Raw genomic sequence first — 23,854 nt, 5'->3', positions numbered from 1 at the left:
ATTTTCATCATCGTACAAGCTACACATACATTTTTATATTGAATTTCACAAGAAACCTTTAAAGAATACCACTCACAGTTTGTTAGTAGGGTTTTCTTTTTCTTTTTTTTTTTTCTCCGAGTTCCCTGATTTCTCCCTAGATCTTGAGCCAATTCCAGATGATATGAAACTAGGCCTCTGAACAGTCCTAAAGAGCAGTGGGCACAGGGTAGGGGTTCTTTAGGGCAATTGGGCGCAGGGGCAGCTCTTCTAGACCCCTAGGCTTCTTTGCTTAACGCATGGACCTCAAGTTAGGCGTATGGTCCAGTATGCTCAATGCATAAGCCTCCTCTTCAACGCATAAACCACCCCTAAAAACTCTAAGTCTCTCTAAGTCTTTCATTTTTTAGTATTTTTTAGGAGATTTGAGTTGTGAGAGGACATAAGACCTCCTTAAGGTATTTATGGGCCTTCAGAAGTGTCTTCGTCACCTTTTGCATGCTTCTAACACATGACACTTCAGAATGCATGGAAAATCTAAGTGTCAACACAATCAAAGCCCAATGCAACACTTCTTGACACCGTTAGGCGTCTTCACTATGCATAGACCATTCATAGCTTCTCTTAAGGTGGTACTTCAATACTTTGCATGTCCTCCCATACGTCCACCTCATCCTTGGCTCGGTCCAAGATTTCATTTGGTCGAGTTAGTCGATCCATGCACCTCACCCCGCTGTCAACTCGACCTTGCTTTCCAAGTAACCTAAGTTAATGCATGGCACCCTACCAACAACCATGTATGCGTCCAACATCACCTTCTATGCGCCTACAAAGTGTTCAACGCATGGTGCACTAGGTTTGGATGCATGGTTCCCTAACTATGCTACCAACTCGTCTCCCTCTCATAGAATAGCTTTTTTCTTTGGGTTCATATCATGGTTATACGTCCAACCATGTCTTCCTCCTTAGGTATGCATCCAACTATGAAAATTAGGATTTCTTGGTGTAACTCTTTCCCAAACAATTGTCTCATGCTTCCATCTTGCTCTTCATAGAACCAAAATGGAATCCACAAAGTCCTCATATACGTTCAACTCTTCCCTTATGCGTCCAACTCTCCCTCAACTTCATTCTTCCTTGGTTTCCATACACTTCTCAAAACATAGCTTTCTCCTTTGAGCTCAAGGCATAGTCATGCATCCATTTTGCCTCTCTTCACCTCAAAGTATGTATCCACATGACCATCTATGCGCCCACTTCATCATCTATGTTTCCAACACTTCAATCTTTTGGGTTTCCTCCACTTATAGTATCATATATTGTCAATACTTAGCCAAATTCTCCCCATTGAAAACTCTATGCGTTCACCAACCTTACTTTATGCGTCCAACCCTATTTTCTCTCTTGGTTGTGCATAGCTCAACACATGGTTCACTAAAATCTTAACCAATTATTCCTTATTCTTTCACCTTGTTCTTCATCTCAGTGCATGGCTTCTTATGTTCATAACATAGTTCCTTATGCTCACAGTAAAATCTCTTATGTTGGTTGCATAGCTCCTCATGCTCACAACATAATCTCTTATGTTTATAATATAGCTCCTCATGCTCATAGCATAATTTCTTTTTTCTCATAGCACAACTTCTCATGCTCACAGCATAATCTCTTATGCTCGTAGCATAGCTTTTCATGCCCACAACATAGTCTCTTACATTCATAGCATAGCTCATCATGCTCACAACATAGTCTCTTATGCTCGTAGCATAGCTCATCATGCTTATGGCATAGTTTCTTCTTTTTCATAGTAGTTTCCAACATCCTCCACATATCCAAAATTGTCTAAAGTCTCCTTTAAGATGTACCTACCCTGCGCCCAACATCCTACTATGCTATGAGTTGAGCTTCCATAGCTATGCTATGACTTCATTTACTATGCTATAACTTTGTCAACTATGCTATCAACTATGCTATGACCTTTCACCTATGCTATGAACCGCTTCCTCAATTATGTTATGAGTTGATCTTAGTCAAGAATCTCCATTCTCTCCTGTGATATGAATCAAACTCTTATTCTCATAGAATAGTTTGGACACTTAGTTAAATTTTTTACTCTAATCTACTATGCCTTCAATACTTATTTTCCAAAGTACTTTTACTTCCTTCAAGGCATAGTTTAGGTACTTAGCCAAAATTTTCCTTCCAAGGCTTCAAATCCGAGTTCTATGAGAGCTCAAGTATTACATTAGGTATATTACATAACATTACATACATCAGGTTGCCAACAACCGATGCATAGAGGATCCGTCTCATCTCTTGAACTTCTTCAAGTGTCTTAGGACACTGGACAAGATAATTCCATGTCTGGAAGATAATAAAGCTCTCTTGGAATTTTGCATCAAATATTTGACAAGCATTTTGTCAATATAGAGTGCTTGAGACAATACCAACAATTTGTTTTTACAATCCCTGAAGATCTGAATCCCTAGAACAAATTGTGCCTCCTCTAAATCTTTCATTTGGAATTGGGCTGCTAACCACTATTTAACATCAGTCAGTAGACCTACATCATTTCCAATGAGCAGGATATCATCTACGTACAATACTGGGAAAAATACTAAACTGTTGATGATTTTATTGTCAACACAAGGATCATCAATATTTTGATCAAAGCCATAAAATTTGATTGTAGTATCAAATCTTATATTCCAAGATCGAGAAGCTTATTTCGGTCCGTAAATGGACCGATTTAACTTGTAAAGCTTTTACTTGTGACCTTGGGAAATGAATTCCTCTGGTTATTACATATATATGGTCTCCTCAAGATTGCCATTTAGAAAAGCATTCTTAATGTCCATTTGCCAAATCTCATAGTCATAATATGGGATAATAGACATGAGTATCCAGATAGACTTTAACATGGTAACAGGTGAGAAAATTTCCTCATAGTTTACTTCCTCAGCCTGGGTATAACCCTTTGTCACCAATCTAGCCTTAAAAATTTGCACCTTACCATCTGCACCCATTTTTCTTTTATAGATCCACTTGCTACCTATAGATTTAACCCCATCAGGTTAATCTACAAAATTTCAAACTGAATTGAAGTACATAGACTCCATTTTGAGATCCATGGCTTTGATTCATTCATCTTTGTCTACATCCTTCATTACCTGTTTATAGGACAATGGATCCTCTTCCTCGTCATCTGATGTGATGGTCAGGGTTTCTTTTAAACCCATATAACAAATAGGTCGATCCCTCCCACTATGTCGAAGCTCCCTCACGGTTATGGATGTGACTGATTAGATGAAGCAACATCAACAACTCTTGTTGATGTACTGGATTCTTCAACAAATCTTGTTGAAGTTTTAGTAGTTGCGTTGGAAAGTTTGTTTAACACTTTCTTACTGTGCAGTTTTATGCTTCCTGATGCGATCATCTCCTAGAAAAGTAGTTTGTCGACATAAACACTTTATTATCTTGAGAAAATAGAAGTAACCACCTCTCGTTCTTTTGGGATGGCCTATAAATAGGAATAGTTTTGAATGAGGTTCCAATTTCTTAGGATTAACCTTAAGTATGTGTGTTGGGTAACCTCAAATTATAAAATGGCTAAACTACTTTTATGGTCATTCCACAATTCCAAAGGAGTTTTAGAAACACTCTTAGATGGAATACAACTCAAAATATAAGCTGCAGTCTACACTGCATAACACCAAAACAAATAAGGTAAATGAGCATAACTCATCATAAACCAAACCATGTCCAACAAGATTCTATTTCTCATTTCTGATATACCATTCTGCTGAGGTATACCAGGTGCTGAGAGTTGGGATACGATTTCATGTTCTATCAAATAGTCTTAGAATCTCAAATTCATATACTCTTCACCTTGATCAGTTCGAAGTGTCTTAATTATTTTATCTAATGTATTCTCAACTTCAATCTTATACTCCTTGAACTTTTCAAGAGCTTCAGACTTATGTTGCATTAGGTAGACGTACCCATACCTAGAATAATCATCTATAAAAGAGATGAAATATTCAAACCCTCCTCTTGCCTTAACATTCACAGGACCCCAGAGGTTCGAATGTACAAGTTCCGAGAGTTCTTTGGCTTTATAATCTTTTCTGGAAAAAGGTCTTTTAGTCATTTTGTTTTCAAGGCAGGACTCATATATTGGTAAAGAACTTTCTTCTAACTCACTTAGAAGTCCAATTTTAATCAACCTCTCAATCCTATTGAGATCTATATGACCTAATCTTAGGTGCAAAAAATGGGCATTTGCTTTAGGAGAAACTTTTTATCTTTTATTTTGAATTACCGCAGTTATAAACATTTCAGTATTAAGAAGGATCTTAGATGCTAAAATTCGTAGCACATAAAGATTACTTTCTAAGTTTGCTGAACAAATAAAAGCACCATTCTTGTAAACAAATACTTTATTTACATAAAAATTAATATAACATTTTTGTTCAAGTAGTCATTTACAGAAATCAGGTTCCTCTTTAAATCATAAACCATATATACATTATCTAATAATAAATAGAATTTCTATAAAAGTAATCGAACCTCCCACTGTTATAGTTGAGACGACCCACCCAGTTCCAACATGCATAGTCGTCTCACCAGTCCTAAGCTACTGCTAGGAACTAATTCTTTGAAAAGAAGAACAAAAATGATTAGTGGCGCCTGAATCAATTATCCAGGCTGAATCATCATTCTCCATTAAGCAAGTTTCCAATACTAGTAAATCATATTTATCTTGTTTGGATTTCTTCTTTTTTGTCAAATACTTGGGACAATTCTTCTTCTAGTGTCCCTTTTGGTTGCAATAGAACCAGATTCCCTTAGCAACTTTGGCCTTTCTGCCCCTCTAGGCTGCAACAATGTTAGCTTTCCCCTAATCTCCATTTTTTTCTTCCACTTTTTGGTGGTGGTGGAAGAAGATAAAAACTTTGTTCCAGAGCTCGAGCCTTTATGGAACTTCTTTGTGGAAATGGCAACATTTGCCTCTCCCTTCTGCTCCTTGACTTTCATCAAGAACTGATAAGTCTGTAACTCATTAAGAAGGGTGGTCAGGTTGTAATCTAGCATGTTCATAACAGTGTTACTAAAGATCTGGAGGAAATTCTCAGGTAGAGTCTCCAAGATGAAGCTAACCTAACAAACTTTGTCGACGATAAACCCATTCATCTCAGCCATGTTAAAGTGGACCATCGTGTTCAGAACATGTTCATGAACAGATGCCCCCTCTTTCATACAGACATTAAAAATCTATTTAAAAGCATAATGTTGGAGTTGGGTGGACGATTTTCCAAACATCTACCTCAATGAATACATGATCTGTCGTGTAGTGACCACAATTTTGTGTTTCTTGGCCAAAACTTCAAATAAGTTGGCCAAGATATACGCTCGGGCCTTTTTGTTCACCTTAACCCATCTTTCATATGCATCCCGAATATTTCAAGATGCTCCAGTAGTGGGTATTTGAGGACAACTTATTTTATTAACCCATCTTTCATAAGCTGGCCAGGATCTTAGTTTATTGGTTTGGGGTTAATGCAACTAAATATTAAATAAAGTACAACTTATTTTATTAGATAAATAATATGTTTGTATAAATATAATTTACAAATTACAAGACCACAAGATTTAAGGCATCAACCCCAACAAAATGGTTTTCAAGCTAAATTATCAAGAGTTTCGAGCATGAAAAGCCATAACATGAGTGATTAAGTAAATTACTATTGGATATATATATTTATAATAAAGTGTAACAATTGAATATTGAAATATAAAAATAGATTTAGGTGTGTAGATTAAATTCATTGTTTATAATCTTTCAAATTGGATTGAAACTTCAATTTAACATGATGTTTCATGTACAAATTTAACATGTATGAAAGTTAAATTTGTAGTTTCTTCAGTTTGAATCGGTTTTGTTTGATTTTTATCAAGTAACAATTCAATTGAGTTAAATTTGACAATATTTCAATTTTTATATTTATTTGGTTTATTTTATATTTTGGAGAGTGACTAGCAACTTGTTTCTTCATTTTTAGTATCCCGTTCCAAATTGAAGAGTTCTCTCTTTTTTTTTTTCCTTTCTTTCTTTCGTTCTTGAGTTGAGTTCAGTCGAGAGCAAGTATCAAAGAGTTTTGCTAGATTCGAGTAGTTTTAGGTTGAAGTTCTATTGAAATTAGTTTGTATCATGCCGAGACGATTGTTGTAGTCTGCTTGCAGCCCGTGCAAAGCGAATAGTTGTCTTCAGGACAACGCTTACCAAAAACATACCTCGACTATATTTTGAGTCTCCAAAGACTTTGAGTTTCTTTCAAATCTTTGATTATTTTCATATTCAAGTCTTGTTATACCATCTGACTTTCACTTGAGTTTGAATATTATACATTGAGTGTATTGTTTCTAGTAATTGAGGTGTAATGAGTTTGCTAGTATAGTCAATTCTATATATACCATTTCCCAATAATTACATATTTGTTTCTCAATATTTATCCCAATTTTCTTTGTTACGAAATAAGTTTGTGTTTGTGTTTTTTTTTCCAAAAAAAAAATAATTATCAAAAATAGAAACAAGAAAAAAAACAATAGAAAGTTTATCAAACAAGACTTGTGTTTCCAAAAAGAAGAAAATTTAAAAACTTTGTCAACAATATATTTAGAGAAAATTAGAACATTCTTCTCACTTATTAGGTAATCAGAGGCTGTTCTTCCAACTCATATATATATTATTATATATATATAATATATATATATATATATATATATATATATATATATATATATATATTATATATATTATTTGTATTTAATTGAAGTAGATTGATTTTGTATATATATTTTGTTTATATTTAATTGAACTACGTTGATTTTGTATATATATATTTTGTTTATATTTAATTAAACTAGGTTCATTATATTATATATATATATATATATATATATATTTAATTGAACTATGTTTATTTTGGCTAAATCATACTGTGTAGCCAAATTTTATATTTTTCAATGGTAGGGTGTAATTAAAATTGTTAAAATAAAAGAATTTGGAACTTTAAATATTAGGAAGATCATTAGAATAAAAACATAAAAAAAAAAAATAAAAATTGAAATATATATTTAGCTCAAAAAATAAAATTTAGGGAACATAACAATCTCCAAATTTTACGGTTGTATTAATTTAAACATTCAACTAATAATTGTATAAATTTTAGTTGCTCATTTTACTAATTCGACATCTGAATAATTCTACACAATGTAAGAATTAAATGGATAGACGATTTTCAAATGTAATCTTAGGATTTGTTTGGATTGACTATAAACAGAAGTGTTATTCAAAAAGTTCATTTTTATTTCAAAAACTATTTTGAGTGGTAGTCTTATACTTTAAAAAAATACTTATTTTAAAAATTAAATATTTAAAAAATAAATCAAACACACTTTTAATAAAATGGTCTAAATCAATTTACTTATAACAATTTAGAAATTTAATTGAAAATTTGTATGTTTTGAAATATTTTTCAAATTAAGTTGGAAGAGAGGGAGTTAATTGATAATATTGATAATTTGATGAGGGAGAAAGAGAGGAAGAGGGAGGCAATTATTGTGTGTGTATTCACACGCAATCTTCCGATACTACATTTCATATTTCACTCACTTGCTTCTTTGGATTAGATTACTCTTTTCGTGTTATCAATAGGGGTATACATCGGCTAGTCGATGTCGGTTTTGGGAGAAAATCAACATCGAAAATCGACCAGAAAACGAGTGTGAAATTCGTAGTATGAAATTCGCTCGATCATCAGTCAGGTCGTTGAGTCAGTTTGATCTCTTTTTCTTTCCAAAGCCTAAGGTGAATGAAAAGGAAAGATGAATTGATGTTAGGTTAATATAATATGCAACTTTTAAAATTTTAAATCAATATTTTTTTATGAAAAAAATTAAATCAATCATGTAGTGAATTTTGAAAATTAGGTAACATAAAAAAACAATAAATCAATAATAAAATGTAGGTTTGGATTTGGGTTTGTGGTAGTGTGGTAGTTGGCATGCTTTTATACTTTTTTTTTTTTTTAAAAAAAAAAATCAACATATATATATGTCAGTAGGTTGGTCGATTTTCCAATTTTTTTATGGGAAAATTGACAACCGACCGACTGACCTTAATTTGATCGGATCGGTTTTCGACACTTTTATGTACATCCCTAACCGATACCAACAGCTTTTCACATGACACCGCACCACAATTTGCATAATCTATTTCCTTTTTACATTAAATTACAAATGTTATCCATTCATTTTTTATTTTATAACTATTTACTACCACTTATCACAAAACTATGGATTACGTGAGATATAAAATTAAAATGTATATTTAATAAATAATTTTTTTAAAAAAATAAATTAAATTTCAAAATTTCAAAATTCTACTCGAGAATTTAGAATCTTGTTAGGCACAAAATTAAAAGCGAGACTCATTTAACACTTTTTAAAATTTAATTGTCAAATAGACATGAGATTCAAACTTTAGTGACCAAACTTATCATTAAACATTTTTTTATATCTTTATTGTCCTTTTTATATTTGTTAAATTACGACTTTTGTTTATGAATTTCATGTTTACGTCTATTTGATTTTAAAAGTCTAAAAAGTGTTTAATAGATTAATTAGTTTTTAATTGTATGTCTAAGGATCTAGTAAATTCTTAAGCTTTTAATTGTGTTTATTAAGTCTTTGAATTTTTAAAACTTCAAACTTGACTCACTCTCGACAATGCAGATTGCCTTCTCATACATTTCAATAGATCTTTCAGCAACTCAAGCCAACTCATCTACTTTAGGTCAAGTCCTACAATTCGATCTCTTCCCTATATTAGGGCAAGCATGTTTAAACATGTTGTAGCATCATTTTAGTCTTAGCCACTCAATCGTCTCACTTCTACACTAAGTCCGACCTTACTAAGCTTGTGGAGTACTACCAACTAATTTTAAATCAAGAAAAATGATTTTTCTCAAAATAATCTAATCAAATGAGTCCATTCATATCGATTAAGTCATGATTCTTTAATGTTTTTGGTTTATAGCAAACCCTTGATTAACTAAGGTAGTAGAGAGAGACAACGACATTCCTTCTTCTAGGATACATTCTAAGACATTTTCAAAAGACTTATATGCCAACGTGTGGAGCACCTGTTTGACAAGAAATTTGGTGGACTTGCATTCTTTCACTCATATGTGCCACTTATCAAAAGAGTCATTCATTGAAATTCAAGACAAACTTTTGACTTTTGAAGTAATAGATCGAAACTCCATTTAGATCACACTAATAAGCTTATCCCTAACACTATCAATGCCATAAACACGTTTAATATTACTTTGCACTTTGCACTTTGCACTTTGCACCTTTGTTGATCACTCATCATGGTGTATTAGAAGATACACTATTCCTCTTGGTCACATCTCGCAACCTTTTACTTGGTTTGTCAACAACACACATGTCACCCTCGTTTTATATTAGAGTTGAGATGTTGGCTAGACATTAGTGGATTGAATTCACCCGACCCGATAGTACCCCATTTTTGAAACGTCCAGTGCCAAAGTCACTGAATGGGTAAGTCACTAATGACCTTACTACGTTAGACTATTACAACCTTTAGTAGCTTATACTAGGAACAATCAACTATATAGCATTAATTACACTATCATTTGAAAAAAATAGCAAAAGGGGGATCTTTTTTAATTATAGCAAAACACATGAATGTCATGTGAGTCCAATTTTCTGAAATCTTAAAATGTCTTCATCGTCTCTTTTAATTCCAGTGTAATTAAATCAAAATCTTTATTAATAAGACTGTAATTAATTGCTCGACTATATATTCTAGCAGACTTTCAACGTCAACTAAGATCCTCATTTTAAGCAAATAATTTATCGTTGTGATTTAATAGTTGTTTTGAATTTTCAAATCAAATTTAATAGTTGTTTTGAATTTTTGAATAGTAGACATCAACTAATTTTCAAATCTTGTTTTAAAATTTAAAATATCACATTATATTAATTATCCTAACTGAGGTTTTTTATCTTTATTATACTAATTTCTATTAATCTTAACCAAGATTCACGGATTTAAATTTTTTTTTTTAAAGAGTTCCTATATAACTTAAGCGACACAATAAAAGCTTTTTCTATTCTTTTATTAACTGATTTATGTTATATTTATTATCCTTTTGTTTCAAAAATAAAATATTAGAATACAACACGTAATACTAGCTTTCTTCATCATCTGTATTGAACGCTTTCTTGTTATGGTTGTTCAACGATTAAGAGTTTTGTTCAATGGTAAGGGGATGAAAATAATCACTATCATGACTTTCATTTATTGAAGTTTCTGTTGTTTTGAACAAATCTTTTTCAATTTTCATCTTTTTTTTTTTTACTTATTTTATTTTTTGTTCTCAATCGATGACAAATCTACTTTGGAGACCATTGGTGCATAGGTGAAGGACTCGACTTAATTGACCATCGACCAAAGTGATTTCTATCGAGCCATTGTGAAAAGATATTCCAAGCATATGAATGGTGTTAATATTAACCAATTTGCCTCGGGGTCTTAAACCCACCTTGACAAATTCGATCAAGGACGGATGTACCATCGTCAAATATTGTCTGTTTCTCTTCTGTTCATGAGATCTCCATGATTAATATCAACACTACATCATAATTGGTTAATAATTTCAATTGATGATTTATAATTGGGATTTTCACACTCCAATCTAAATTGGTTTCTTTCTTCATGAATGCAATTATTTCAATGAAGTTTCTATTAATCCATCTCTTACTTTCTAAATTGATATTTTAGGTCTAGAACAAGAAAAAATATTGTTACAGAATTTTGGGTAAGTTCAAAAGCAATTTAGACGGTTTGGTTAATTGATTTTCAATTGTAGTGAATTTGTTCTTAGTTTTGTGTATTTATTGGGTGTAGTTTGGAGACTAAGTATTTGTAAGCCACGTAAATATTTCATCGGAAATATTGCAAAAAAAACTTTCAAAAGACTTTTTATAACTACAAAACCTCATTTGAATTATAGTGTAACTAATTTTTCACCTTGCAGGTTTCTTTTATCATACATCTTTATTTCCTCCTAAACTATTTCCCCTATTTTAAATCATCAAATCATATTATTATTATTATTTTCAAATGTCAAAACTAAACCAAATTTTTTTCTTCAAATATCATGTTATTTATTTGTTTTTTTTTTTAATCTTGTTCAACTTATTTTATGTTTTTGCATTTTGATTTTTTAATTAGTTTGAAAATTTTATACAATCAAATATAAGATTTCTTTAATTACTTTGAAAAATTTAGAGCGAAGAAAGACAGAATCGCATTTAAAGTAGTAGGGTGGAGGAAATTTTGATTGTGATGATAGATACAAAGATAGTGATTCTATTCACGACAACACCATTGTTAGGAGTTGAGGTTAGCAACAGAATTTGTGTTGGAGGAGTCGAGATAGAAGAAGATAGAGCTGGAGTGATCACTAATGGCTTCGAAGGAGCAATAAATGAAGTCGATGGAGAATGAGCAAAGTCGAAGTTGATGGTGAAGTACTGATGGAATGAGGGGGAGTCACGCCCGATGAAGCAAGGAATGAAAACAGAATTCAAATCGAAGGTGTCACCAATGTTTGTGGAGGAGCAGATTTTGGAGAAGGAAATGGCAACAACTTGGTTGGATAAGAGGTTGTGTGGTGCTGAGATCATGATCAACCGATAGTCTCTAGATGTTTATTTTAATTACAATGTAATAATGAATATTTCTTAATAAATCAATTGCAATCTCATTTGTATGGTTGGGGTAGTTTAGACTTTTATAAATTCGTTTATTTTTTTTATGCCATTTTTACAAATGAAATCTTGATTTGCTATTTTTACAAATGAAAAGTTAAAATCTGTCATTCTTCTTGTTAGCCCCTTCTAATATTGTCATATTGGCCTAAAGACTTTCTTAGTAGTTTTTTTGTCTCACATATGATTAAGGGTATAAAAGGTTTAGTTCGGTTCGGTTTGTTGGGCAAACCGATCCGAATCGAATTTTCTAATATGTAAAAATCGAACCACATATGCGGTTTGGTTTGGTTTTAAATTCGATTTTATTATTTTAAAAAAATCTATGTTATATTTTTTTAAATTAGAAAATGGTTCGGTTCGGTTATTCAGTGTTGTTCTTCAAATTAAAAATAGTTCGGTTTTAAATTTGATTTTATTTTTTTAAATATATAAATATACAAATAAATAAATATATATATATATTAGTTAAAAACGATTTAGTACGATTTTAAATTTGGTTCTCGAAATTGAAATCGAGGTTCGGTTTCAAAATTTCTTCAAACTAGACCAAACATTTTTCGATTTTACTGAATTTTTTATTGGATTGAACTCGATTTTTAGAAAGGATTCCGTATGATTATGTTGTCAGTTTATAGTTTCACTTGATATCCCGACCCTACCTCTTATGGTTAACGCCTCTCTGAAGATTTTGGGTGAAGCCATTTTTTTTTTATCTCTCAGAAATTTCATAAAATGGAGTTTCTAGAGATCCCCAATGACCAATCCTTGCATGAATTGCTAATGATCCAATAAGTCCAACATTAATTCCTTCAGACATGTCAATTGGGCAAATGCATCCATAATGACTAGGATGGATATCTCGTATCCAAAATCTAGCAGCTCGCCCTGTCAATCCTCCTGGGTCCAAATAACTCAATTTTCTCCCATGAACTATTTGTGTCAATGGATTAGTTTGATCTAAAACTTGAGATAATGGGTGTAATCCGAAAAAAGATTCAAATGTGGTTGTTAATGGAGTTGAAGTTACCAAATTCTAAGTAGTCGGTATCAATTTATGTCTAATTGCTCCACATATAGTTCCTCTAACCATATTTTCTAAAGGAACTAGAGGTTAGATGATTTGCACTTTCAACCCTAACACATATAGCTCGTGAAGTATAATTGGATCATATTGCCAATTTCCACAAAGAGTACTATTTTTTACTTTTAAAAGAACATCCTAATGTTTTATTACTGATCATCACAAAAACTTAGATTGAATTACAGGACACACATAATTTAAGGAACTAAAGATGTTGACACAAAAAATTCCACCCATGTATTTTTGAAAATGTCATACATATGATTTTAGCTTTTACATTGTTAAACAGATCTTTGTAGTAAATCTTTTCTAATTCTTACGTTTATATTAAGGTGAGTTTACCTCAATTATCTCAATTACCTGAAGAATTAAGAAGAGAAGAAATAGTTTCGTAAAGATTACAAATTTTCTTTTCTTTCTTCAAAGGTTGTTACAGTTCATGAGCACAACGAATAGTGGAAAGCTATGATTTCATCAAATACATTGAATCTTTTATATAAGAAAAAGGAAACATTGGATTTGATATTTTACGAATTTCAATTATGGGCAGTCCCGCGGATGACGGACCCAAAAAATTTCATATATTTCTGCAGCCGAGTGGTTGGAAGGGACTTTTCATTCAACTTCAAGAACAACACACAGAAAGTGGATTAGATATTACAATTTTTAATTTCTTAGGTTATGGGAACGACCCCCCATTGAAAGTGATGCTTTTTTCATCACCTGCTCCTTCTGGCTGCTTGAATTCCGGGTTCAATCACTTCCATTGCCGAAAAAGAATATATTTCTCTTCTCCGAGTCAAAGGCAGCTTTTCCCAGATTTGACGCTTAGTGCTCGTCTTCTTCCACATTCCCCTTCACTTCCATCCAAAAAAACCCACAACAACTAGTGGGTATCACAACTCAATTAGACTCTATTCTACTCTCTCTCGTTCGCCCCTTTCAAAATGGGAATGCCTAAAACTGGTCAGTCAGTCAAACCCCTCTTCTTTTTTCTACTCTGTTTTTTTTTATATGCTTTAATTACTGGACCCCATTTGTGAATCTGTGATTGCTGTCTTGAATCTGTTTGATAAAATGCCTCTATGAATTTGTTGTGTGGTTTGTCAATAGTGAAGTAGTTGATCTTGATCTGGGGTTCTGTCTTTAATGTGTGGTTTAGTTGGTGCCCTGTATGTGTTTGATGAAATGCCTGAATGAGGTATTCTTTTAGAACTTTAATGAATATACTGACAGAAATTAACAAGCCCTCACTTGCACGAAAGTGTAAAGTAATCGATTGGAATGGTAAAACTGCTCGAACTAGGACATATACTTTGGGCTGAATAGAAAAAATGTGCAGCCTTATGATTTCAGGAGGGGAACAGATTGGACTTGTGCTACAGAATGATTACTTTGAGTTGTCACTATTCACTAAAGTTTTGATTAAGTTGAAAGAAAAATTATAAATTTTGAGACAAAAGCTGATGATTATAGGCCGATTCAATTTGGTTATTTAAAAAGACTTTTTCAGTAATCTTCACGTGCCTCTGGCTTTTGAGGAGAGAGATACCATGCCTCAAATGATTATGATTAGATTTAAATAAAGGAATGACCCCCCATACTAATTCCCTTGATTTGGGCAAGAATGATCATCTCACCTCACACTTTGACCGAAAATTCACCTCTCTCTAACCGAAAAAGCAGCCTGCTTTTGGTTATTTACTTTATCCCCTATCACTCTCAGACTGGACAGAGCTAGAAAATTTTACTTTTTCACAGGTATTTGATATTTCGTGCTTTTGTAGATGGTCAAATTCTTTGGTTTTACTCCACCCCAAGTCATAATAAGGTTCAAAAAGGTAAACCCTTCAGCCGTGTCTTTTAATGAAGATAATTACGTTTTCTAAAGTATAAGATCATAGACTTAAGGAGCACTCTAAGTAAAGTACTACTCCCCTCTCAAGCACACCCAATATGCACCATTTTAATAATTGTTTATACAGATCAGATTAAGCCATTTTGTACCAAATATATCTAAAGTATTATTAGGAAAGAATATCATATGCATTGTCTGTTAGGAATGAGACATTAAATTATATTTTAGAGTCCCAAAGCTCAATAATGTATGGTTTTGGTAGGAAAAAAACACTTTAGTCAATGTGGAGCCAGTTTAGAGCATAAGCACTACACAGTGCTTGGAATCTCAGTGGCAGAGAAATTTTAGCTTCAATTTATTGCCCCAACAACTTGCGCAATTCCAGAACAAAATGCCAACTGAAACCATCTTCCATCTTTCTGTATGTATAATGAAGATTGAAAGTGGAATTTAATTGAGTGTTTCTGGTAGGCAAAGTTGGTGTATGAATTAGGAAATAGCCAAAAAGGAGTATGCTAACAGGTTTATTTATTTGATTTCAATGCCCCTCCTAGCCATTATTACTCAACTTGGGGGTGTCCATGGAGCATGAACAAGAAGCCATCCTAAACCGTTCCTGTTTTTTAGCACTCCAATTAATGTTTGGCTTTCAAGTTAGAAAAGTCAAAATTTGTGTACTTGCATGTGTGCTTTTTCTAAATCATGTGAAGAAATAAGTTTTAACTCCTGTTTGGTCCGTGAAATTGTGATTTATAAAAGTTAAATAAAACTTGAGTATGAAATATGAGTTGGTGTAGTCAACTAATCTAGATTAAGTAACTTAATATACCATTTGTAAGACTGACTTTTTAAATCAAGACTACAAAAATATAATCCATAAGTTAACCATCCCCTAATGGATTAGGTTTCCTACAATAATGTAAAGGGTCTTCTCTGAAACTGGCAAACAGGCACAAGCCACAACACCCATATTTGGTACTAAGTGATAAACATTGATTTATTCATATTATAATGTTGTTTTTATTGTATTAAATAAGTTAATCAACACCATATAGTTATACGACCCATTTCTCACATTGACCAACCTACCCCCCTATGCCTTTGGTTGTATTTTGTAGCAATGTAATTTAATAATTGAATTATGGAAGATGCATCTCATTGCCCTTGCTAGCCATAAGATCCTCTCTTATAGTTGGAAACTATTGTAAATGGCCTCATATAATAGTGACAAATAAATTATCACTAATGTTAGAAAAATTGAGTCACCTACAATTTCTTGAATGGTCCAAATTACATAAAGAAGCCATATCCTATGATTCCCCTGTCCTTTTATTATTCTTTTGATCAATTCTAGTTGACTGCAGATTTTAGAATGTTAGACTATAATACTTAAACCCTAACTTTATCTGCTATAAAGTATTGAATGTTTATTGGGATTTAATTAATCACTACATAGATGCTAATATAGTTTTTGGTTGAAGTCATTTTAATAGTCAAATAAACAATAGATGGCAAAAAGGATTATAGATTTTTGAGAACAAGATAGAAAGAGGAAGGGTTGATACAAAAGAGAACATAGTATGTCCAAAAAAAAAAAAAAAAAAATTATGGTTGCATGTTGTTGAGTAAGAAATTGTATTTTAATAGGAAATAGTAACCTACTACATATTTCATTTTTGCATTATATTGTTTTAAGAATATACATTAAAAGAAAAAAAAAAAGTCTAAATACTACTTTGCTTATTTTATCTTCGATTTTTATTCATTTAGTCATTGTACTTTTAAAATATTCATTTTGGTCATTGTACTCTCAAAATACTTTCAATTTTGGTTTAGTTTTATCTTTGTACCTCCAACAAATGATCATTTTAGTTCTTTAAGAATGAAATAAAAATGAAAATGAAAGGACTAAATTGCATACTCAAACATAAATATTTTAAAGTATAGAAACGAAAATGAACATTTTAAAATTACAAATACCAAAATGAAGTAAAGTTGATAATATAAGGACCACGATAGTATTTAAATCGAAACATGAAAAAAAAAAAAAAAAAAGAGAAGAAAACTAGTGAGTCTACTAATATGAACGTATCTTAATAGTAATTAACATTGGTTGAAATTCTTATACCTAACATTTATTGTAACTTTGCTTAAAAAAGAGGGGGAAAAAAACTAGTGAGTCCCAGAACTAAAATTTCATGAAGTGTAAGATCTAAAACAAGAATAAAAAAAAATATTATTTATGTGGAAAAAGAAGAGGAATTGATATGTTGGTTAGTGGAGAAGAAATAATTGGATATTATAAGGAAATTGTAAAGTAATAGTAAACCCTAAGCTCGAATAATTAGAGTGAGGACCCGAGAAAATGCAGTACCCAAATCACGTGGCCTACTCATTATTGGTTCAATTTGTCAAGTCAAACAACAGTCCATCTTAGCTCAGTTCCAAGACAATAAAGTATTTATTTTAGCAGTATCTTTTAAAATAAAAATAATAATATAAAAAATAATTCTAAAAAAGTTGAACTGAAAATCAGCTAAGGCCCAAGGGCCCAGAAGGCCTTCCAACGCGGGCCCAAGCCACAAACAAGCCCACACACCAACTCAATGACAACTAGGATGATTAGGGTTGGCAAAATTTCTCGTATGGGGAGGGTATCCTGTCCATTTTTAAATATATATATATACATATATATTAGGTATTTAACTTTTTACATTTAGTTTAGTTTTTAATTTAGTCCAACTAAAGTGTCCAAGCTCAAACCAAAGAGAATTTTAGGAATTTTTTTTCTTAAAGAAAGTCTCCATGGGAGAACAAAAGGGAAAACAGGGAATCCCTGCCCCCATCCTCGCCTTCAAATGGTGGGGACGGGGACGGAAAATCCCTCGTCCCGCTCCGCCTCGATCCTCTTGCCAACTCTAAGGATGAGTCATAAAACGTTGAAAAATTGGATGGTATAGCAAAGTTGGAGGTTTATTTTGGAAGAATGTCAAAACTAAGATTGTTCCGATTTATGGTAAATATGCTACGTTGCACATGTTTCTATCATTCAATAACGATATCGAACCTAACCCTTGCTCTGTAGGACAATAACTATATGCTAACTTTGGATATAAAACAACATTGGTGCTAGATCTTAACTTGTAGGTTACTAGTGACATTGATTAGGTTGTATTTGCTGACTTGAACTCGATATGTTGAACAAGGTTACCATATCCATCAATGTAACTTCTCATACTTGATGTTTAAAAAGGAATATTTCCAAATTATCAGTATGTTTTTTCAATATCATCTAAAAAACAAGTAATATTTAGCAATTTGACTTTTAAAATGGCCAAGACTTGGAAAAAAAAGTTCTTAAAAGTGGAAATTTTAGTAGTTATTAGTAAAGAGCTTCATTTTTTTTAAAAAAAAATAATGAATTATATAACAAAAAAAAATACAACTTCATATCAATGAAGAATATGGATTTGATGCAAATATAATATAAACTAAATGACATATTAATCAGAATAATTTTACATGCATAATCATCCGTAAATTATAATGTTAGATTAAAACGTAACTTTTTACAATTTTATTTATCTATCAATGGTTACTAAGTAGGTTTACTTATTTGAAAGACGGAAATGAAGACGAAGCCAATTGATTGGAGCTGTAAAGCTGAGCCGAGTGAAGAAGGAATGTGAGAAGAAAGTTGATCGTGATAAGTGATAACGGCTTGGCTCAAGCCAGACTGATGGATAAGAGAGTCATTGAGGGATTCTCAATTATTAATTCCCATTTGAAGTAAATAAGTTCAAACATTCAACATATTCAACAGCTATTCACATTTCTTTAACTTTTACAGTTTGTTATTGTAACTATTTGTATAAAAAAAATTAGTATAAATACTCATCATTTACAAATTCGTAGAATACAACATACAAAGCTTCAAGAAACCTTGAAATCAGTAAAAAAAAAAAGTTGTGACTTAGCTCTTGAATAAAATCTCCTCTCCTTCTCGTGATGTAGGCATCATTTGTCGAACCACGTATATCATCGTGTAGACCTCTTCTTTCTCTTTTCTTCTACAAGATTGCATGTTCTTCATCACTATCGTTTACTCAAGCAGTCGCATGAAACAAACAGAAAAAAAAAATTAGGGTTAGAGAAGTTCTGCAAATTCGATAGAGAGAACGGGAGAGAGAAATTAATTCTCCAAAAAAATCTCATCAGAACAAAAATATATTCATTCACTTCTATCAGATAAAAGTCAGTGTGCTGGAAGATCGTGGACAAAGCATATCCAAAAACTTTACCAAACTAATTTAATTGGGACAAAATTCTTGGATTTACGATTTTGGATCAGCAAAGTAGGGCCATTAATTCATCATTTAGGCTTTTAGATCACAATCAACAGAAGGCCCAACACCATTCCTGTTTTTATTATTTTATTTATATATAGCAATTGTGGGACCCAGAGAAAGCGCAGAGTGCACCCTCCCACGACTAATAATTACTCCAATCGCCTTGCATGGTACATAATCCAGACCGTAGAGAATAAAGTTTCGTTATTTTCTGAGCGTACACGTGTCTTGATCATTTTATTTATTTATTTATTTATTGTAATAGTTTCGGTGGGTCCAGCAAGTCAGATAGAACACGCTTGTGAGTGACTGTACCTGATTATCATTGAAAGTCAAAAAAGTCAACGATTTGGTTTCAAATTTAGTTGAGCGGCGCCGACGTAGCTTTTTTTTTCTCTCTTTTAATTTTTTTGGTCTTTTACGACGTCGTTTTCCTCTTGAGTTCTTCATTTATTGATCCTAAAGTATTTTCTTTAGCGTTTAATAATCTACCATTTTCTTTTTTTTTTCCCCTTTTACATACATTATTTTAGTATAATTGGATGAGGAGATTTGAACAACAGAATTTTTTGTCTTTTTTTTTGTGATGGAATAATTAAGCTTTTCCTAATCGTTTTAATTTCTTCTAAAAATATCAATGGCTTATTTTATGATTATCATTAATTTGAAGTAAGAGATCAATGAGAAGATAAGATACTAAATCCATGAAGTAAATAAAAATTAGAGAGACAAAGCAAATACTAATAGAGACAGTCAATTCACGAACATATGAATGTTGTTCAATACGAAAATAAATATGTGAAAGTAATGTGAGAATATATATATTTAAAAAAAAGAAAAAATTAGTGTATGTGGCTCTCCTTGAACAACTTCTTGAAAATGATTAATAATAAAAAAGATTATGAATGGAGCAGATTTAATATAGATTTGAGATTTGAGTCCTTCAATTTTATGCTCTTTATATAATATATATATATATATATATAAAAAAAAAAGACAATTAGCTAGTCCAATTATAAATATGTCTTCCAACCTCTTTAGATCCAGGTTTAAGCTCCATAAGTCGTTCGTCAATAAATTTTCTAGATCTGACAGTATATGAGAGAAAGATTAATGAAAAAAAGTTTAGATTAGTGAAAATTTTTGGTTGATTTTAAAAGGATGGGTAAAAAATGAAAGATCACACACATGGATAAGTGTTAGACACATAACTCTAATTAATATTTAATTTCCGTAGTTTAACTTATAATATTCAGTTAATTGATTATGAATACTCAATTGGAGTTCTATATAGTCATCACCCCATTCTTCTATTTTGTCCTTGGAAAACAAGAATTACCATTCATAAAAAGCATCATTTTAGATTAGAAAAATTTCACAAAATAACTCAATTTCAAAAACTTTTATGTGGATGACTTATTCCTAAAAATTTATCTATGACTAACCTTTTACCCATGTGAAATACCAATTTTATCCCCAATTTTTTAAAAAAACACTTCAAACTACTTTACGAAGGATCATTCACCCCACTTTGTCGTTTACTGTGCAATTTTGGCTTTTTTTTTTCTCTTGTTTTTTCCCTCTCATTTTCTCTTGTCGTCTCCCATATTTATCCAAGCGTTTGGCCACTTTCTCCTTAATCGTCTGTACAAATTTTTCACTGTTGTCGATTTCTGAAAGGTATGTGATGCTTCGACTTGAATGCATGTTGATATTCGTTTAGGGTTCTCGTCGATCGTTTAGGGTTCGCAAAGGTTCACGTCTATCTTTTATTAAATGATCTCCAACTTTTTTTAAATGATCGTGTATCGTTCTTAAGAGATCGTTTAGATAATTCTAGGCCAGCGTTTAGTATTCTTTCAAACGATCAGTTAGAGAAACATAAACAATCGTTTAGATAAAGATGTGCGATTGCTTAGTTTTGTTTACGCAATCGTTTAGTTGTTTGTTACGCGATCGTTTCTGTACTTGTAATGTGATCGTTTAGGTATTTGTAATGCGATCCTTCAGTTATTTGTTATGATTGTTTTGTTTTTTATCTGATCGTTTAGTTTTCTGTTACGTGATCGTTTAGTTATTTGTTATTCGATCGTTTAGTTTTTATTATACAATTATTTAGTTGCTTTAGGCGATCATTTACTTATTGTGGTAATGTATACGTTTGTTATAGATTGCTAAGATGGTCGTCCCTACAAAGAAATATTTTTCTAATATAGTTTCTTGCCAAGTCCACAAAACTGCGTCGGTTATTAAGGATAAATTGACAGAAGAGCAGATGAGAATGTTTAGGACAACGACCTTCGGTCCACTGTTAGACGTAGATCTTGTATTTAATAGGCTAATTTTCACCATTTTATGTTGAGGTAGGTAACGGATGTGAACCCAGACGTTATATCATTCAACATAATGGGGAAGAAGGTAACATTCTCCCAATATGATTTTAATTTAATAACTGGGTTGTGGTCGACCAAGGAAATAGTAGAAAGAGTAACAAGTAGTGAAAGAATGCAAAAACCCATTCTTGGACCGAATGACCCAAATGATAAGGATAGTTCTTGTAAGGACGTGGAGAATGTGTTCGAGAAGTTCACTTTTACAAACGATGAAGATGCCATCAAGATTGCATTGGCATTATTCATCGAAACAGTGATGATTGGAAAAGACAAGAAGACCCAATTTGATGTAAGGACATTTAGGATTGTTGATGACCCTGAAGTCTTTAGATATTATGACTAGTCGTTCGTCTTTTTCAAACGTACACTGAATAGTATGAAGACTATCATGTGCGGGAAGAATGAGGCACATGAGACAAAGAACGCAGAAAATGCTCATCATGCCTCATATTACCGTATAAAAGGATTTTCACTTGCATTCCAGGCATGTACTTTCATTTCCATTTCACTTTCATTTGTGTGTTATATATGTGTAACAAAGCTCCCATATCATAGGTTTGGACTTACGAAATTTTATCTGCATCAAGTAAGTTCATAGCCACCAAAGTCAGCAAGGCTGCAATTCCCAAAATTTTTAGATTTACTTATTCTCATGCTCCATCTTATAAATCATTGAGTAAGAAAATGTTTCTACTACAACGAGGACGGACACTGGAAAAGAAACTGCCCAAAGTACCTTGCAGAGAATAATGCCGAAAAAGTAAAACAAGAAAACTAGTTTATGAAGAATGTTTGCGGAAGGCGAGATAACCCTTAGGGTTATGAACATAAGAGGTTGTCTCAGTAAAATTAGTGGAGTTTCTGAAGCTGTTATTCAGAGATAGATTCATTATATTAGATAATGTATTTTTTGTTTCTAATCTTATACCTATCTCTTGTTAGAACAATTGTATAAAGTATCTTTTAACATAATTGAAGTGTTCATTAGCAAAAGGAGTATTTTTACTTGTTCTACAAGAAAAAAACATATATGTTAAAACCAACCAAAACGAAGACCATTTTAAATATCGAGATGTTTAAAATGGCTGGAACGAAAAACAAAAGGCAAAATGCTTTTTCAAGTACACATCTTTGGCACTTAAGACTTGGCCCTATTAATCTCAATAGGATTGAGAGATTGGTTAAAAGTGGTCAGCTAAACCAGTTAGAAGACAACTCTTTACCTCCATGTGTGTCTTGTCCTAAGGTAAAATAACTAAAAGATCTTTTCTTTGGAAAAGGTCTTAAAGACAAAGAACCCTTAAAACTCGTGCATTTGGATCATTGTGGACCAATGGATGTTAAAGCACGAGAAGGATATGAATATCTCATCAGATGATTATTCAAGGTACGGTTATGTTTATTTAATTCATCATAAGTCTGAAGCACTTGAAAAGTTCAAGGTGTATAAGGCTAAAGTTGAGAACTTATTAGGTAAAACATTTAAGACACTTCGATCAAATTGAGATGGAGAGTACATAGACCTGAGATTCAAAGACTATTTGATAGAACATGGAAACCAGTCACAACTCTTTGCACCTGGCACCTTAGCAGAACCATGTATGGGGAAGAAAAAACCAAACCCTATTAGACATGGTTCGGTTGATAAATAAGCTATACTTAGTTGCCTAATTAGTTTTGGGGATACGCAGTAGAGACTGCTATATACATTTTTAACATAGTTTCCATTAAGAGGATTTCTGAATCTTCATATGAGTTATGGAGAGGTCATAAAAGTTGTTTATAATACATAAAAGTTGTTTACATTATTTCATAATTTTGGGATGACCGACACACGTATTGATGCAAAATCCTAAGGGATTGGAACGTCGTTCAAAAGTATGCCTATCCGTAGGCTACCCAAAAGCTTAATCCTTCTTCAATGCAGAAGAAAATAAAGTATTTGTATCAACAAATGCTATTTTTTCTTGAAGAAGACCCCGTGAGAGATCATCAATCTTATGATAAGCTAGTATTTTTGCCAAAGTTTCCATAGAACTTACAGAAAATCAACAAAAGCTATTGATTAAGCTAGTCCAAGAACAAAAGTTGTTAGAACTAGTTAGATGCATCTTTCTCAAGAGTTGATAGTGCTTCGACATGTGGGAGGATTGTGTGACAACTTGACTGTAACATGGGTTTAGGATAAACTCATGTCATCAATACTTGATGATGATGTTAAGACTCTATTGACCTACAATTAGGCAATGAATGAACAAAGAAACAATGTCCCAACACACCTCAAGGAGTTGAGATATAAGATGCATTCCTTATATGTTGAAAGTTA

This window comes from Benincasa hispida, chromosome 1 (genome assembly GCF_009727055.1).
Source record: "Benincasa hispida cultivar B227 chromosome 1, ASM972705v1, whole genome shotgun sequence".
NCBI classification, from domain to species: domain Eukaryota; kingdom Viridiplantae; phylum Streptophyta; class Magnoliopsida; order Cucurbitales; family Cucurbitaceae; genus Benincasa; species Benincasa hispida.
Note: the sequence above shows the minus strand (reverse complement) of the source record.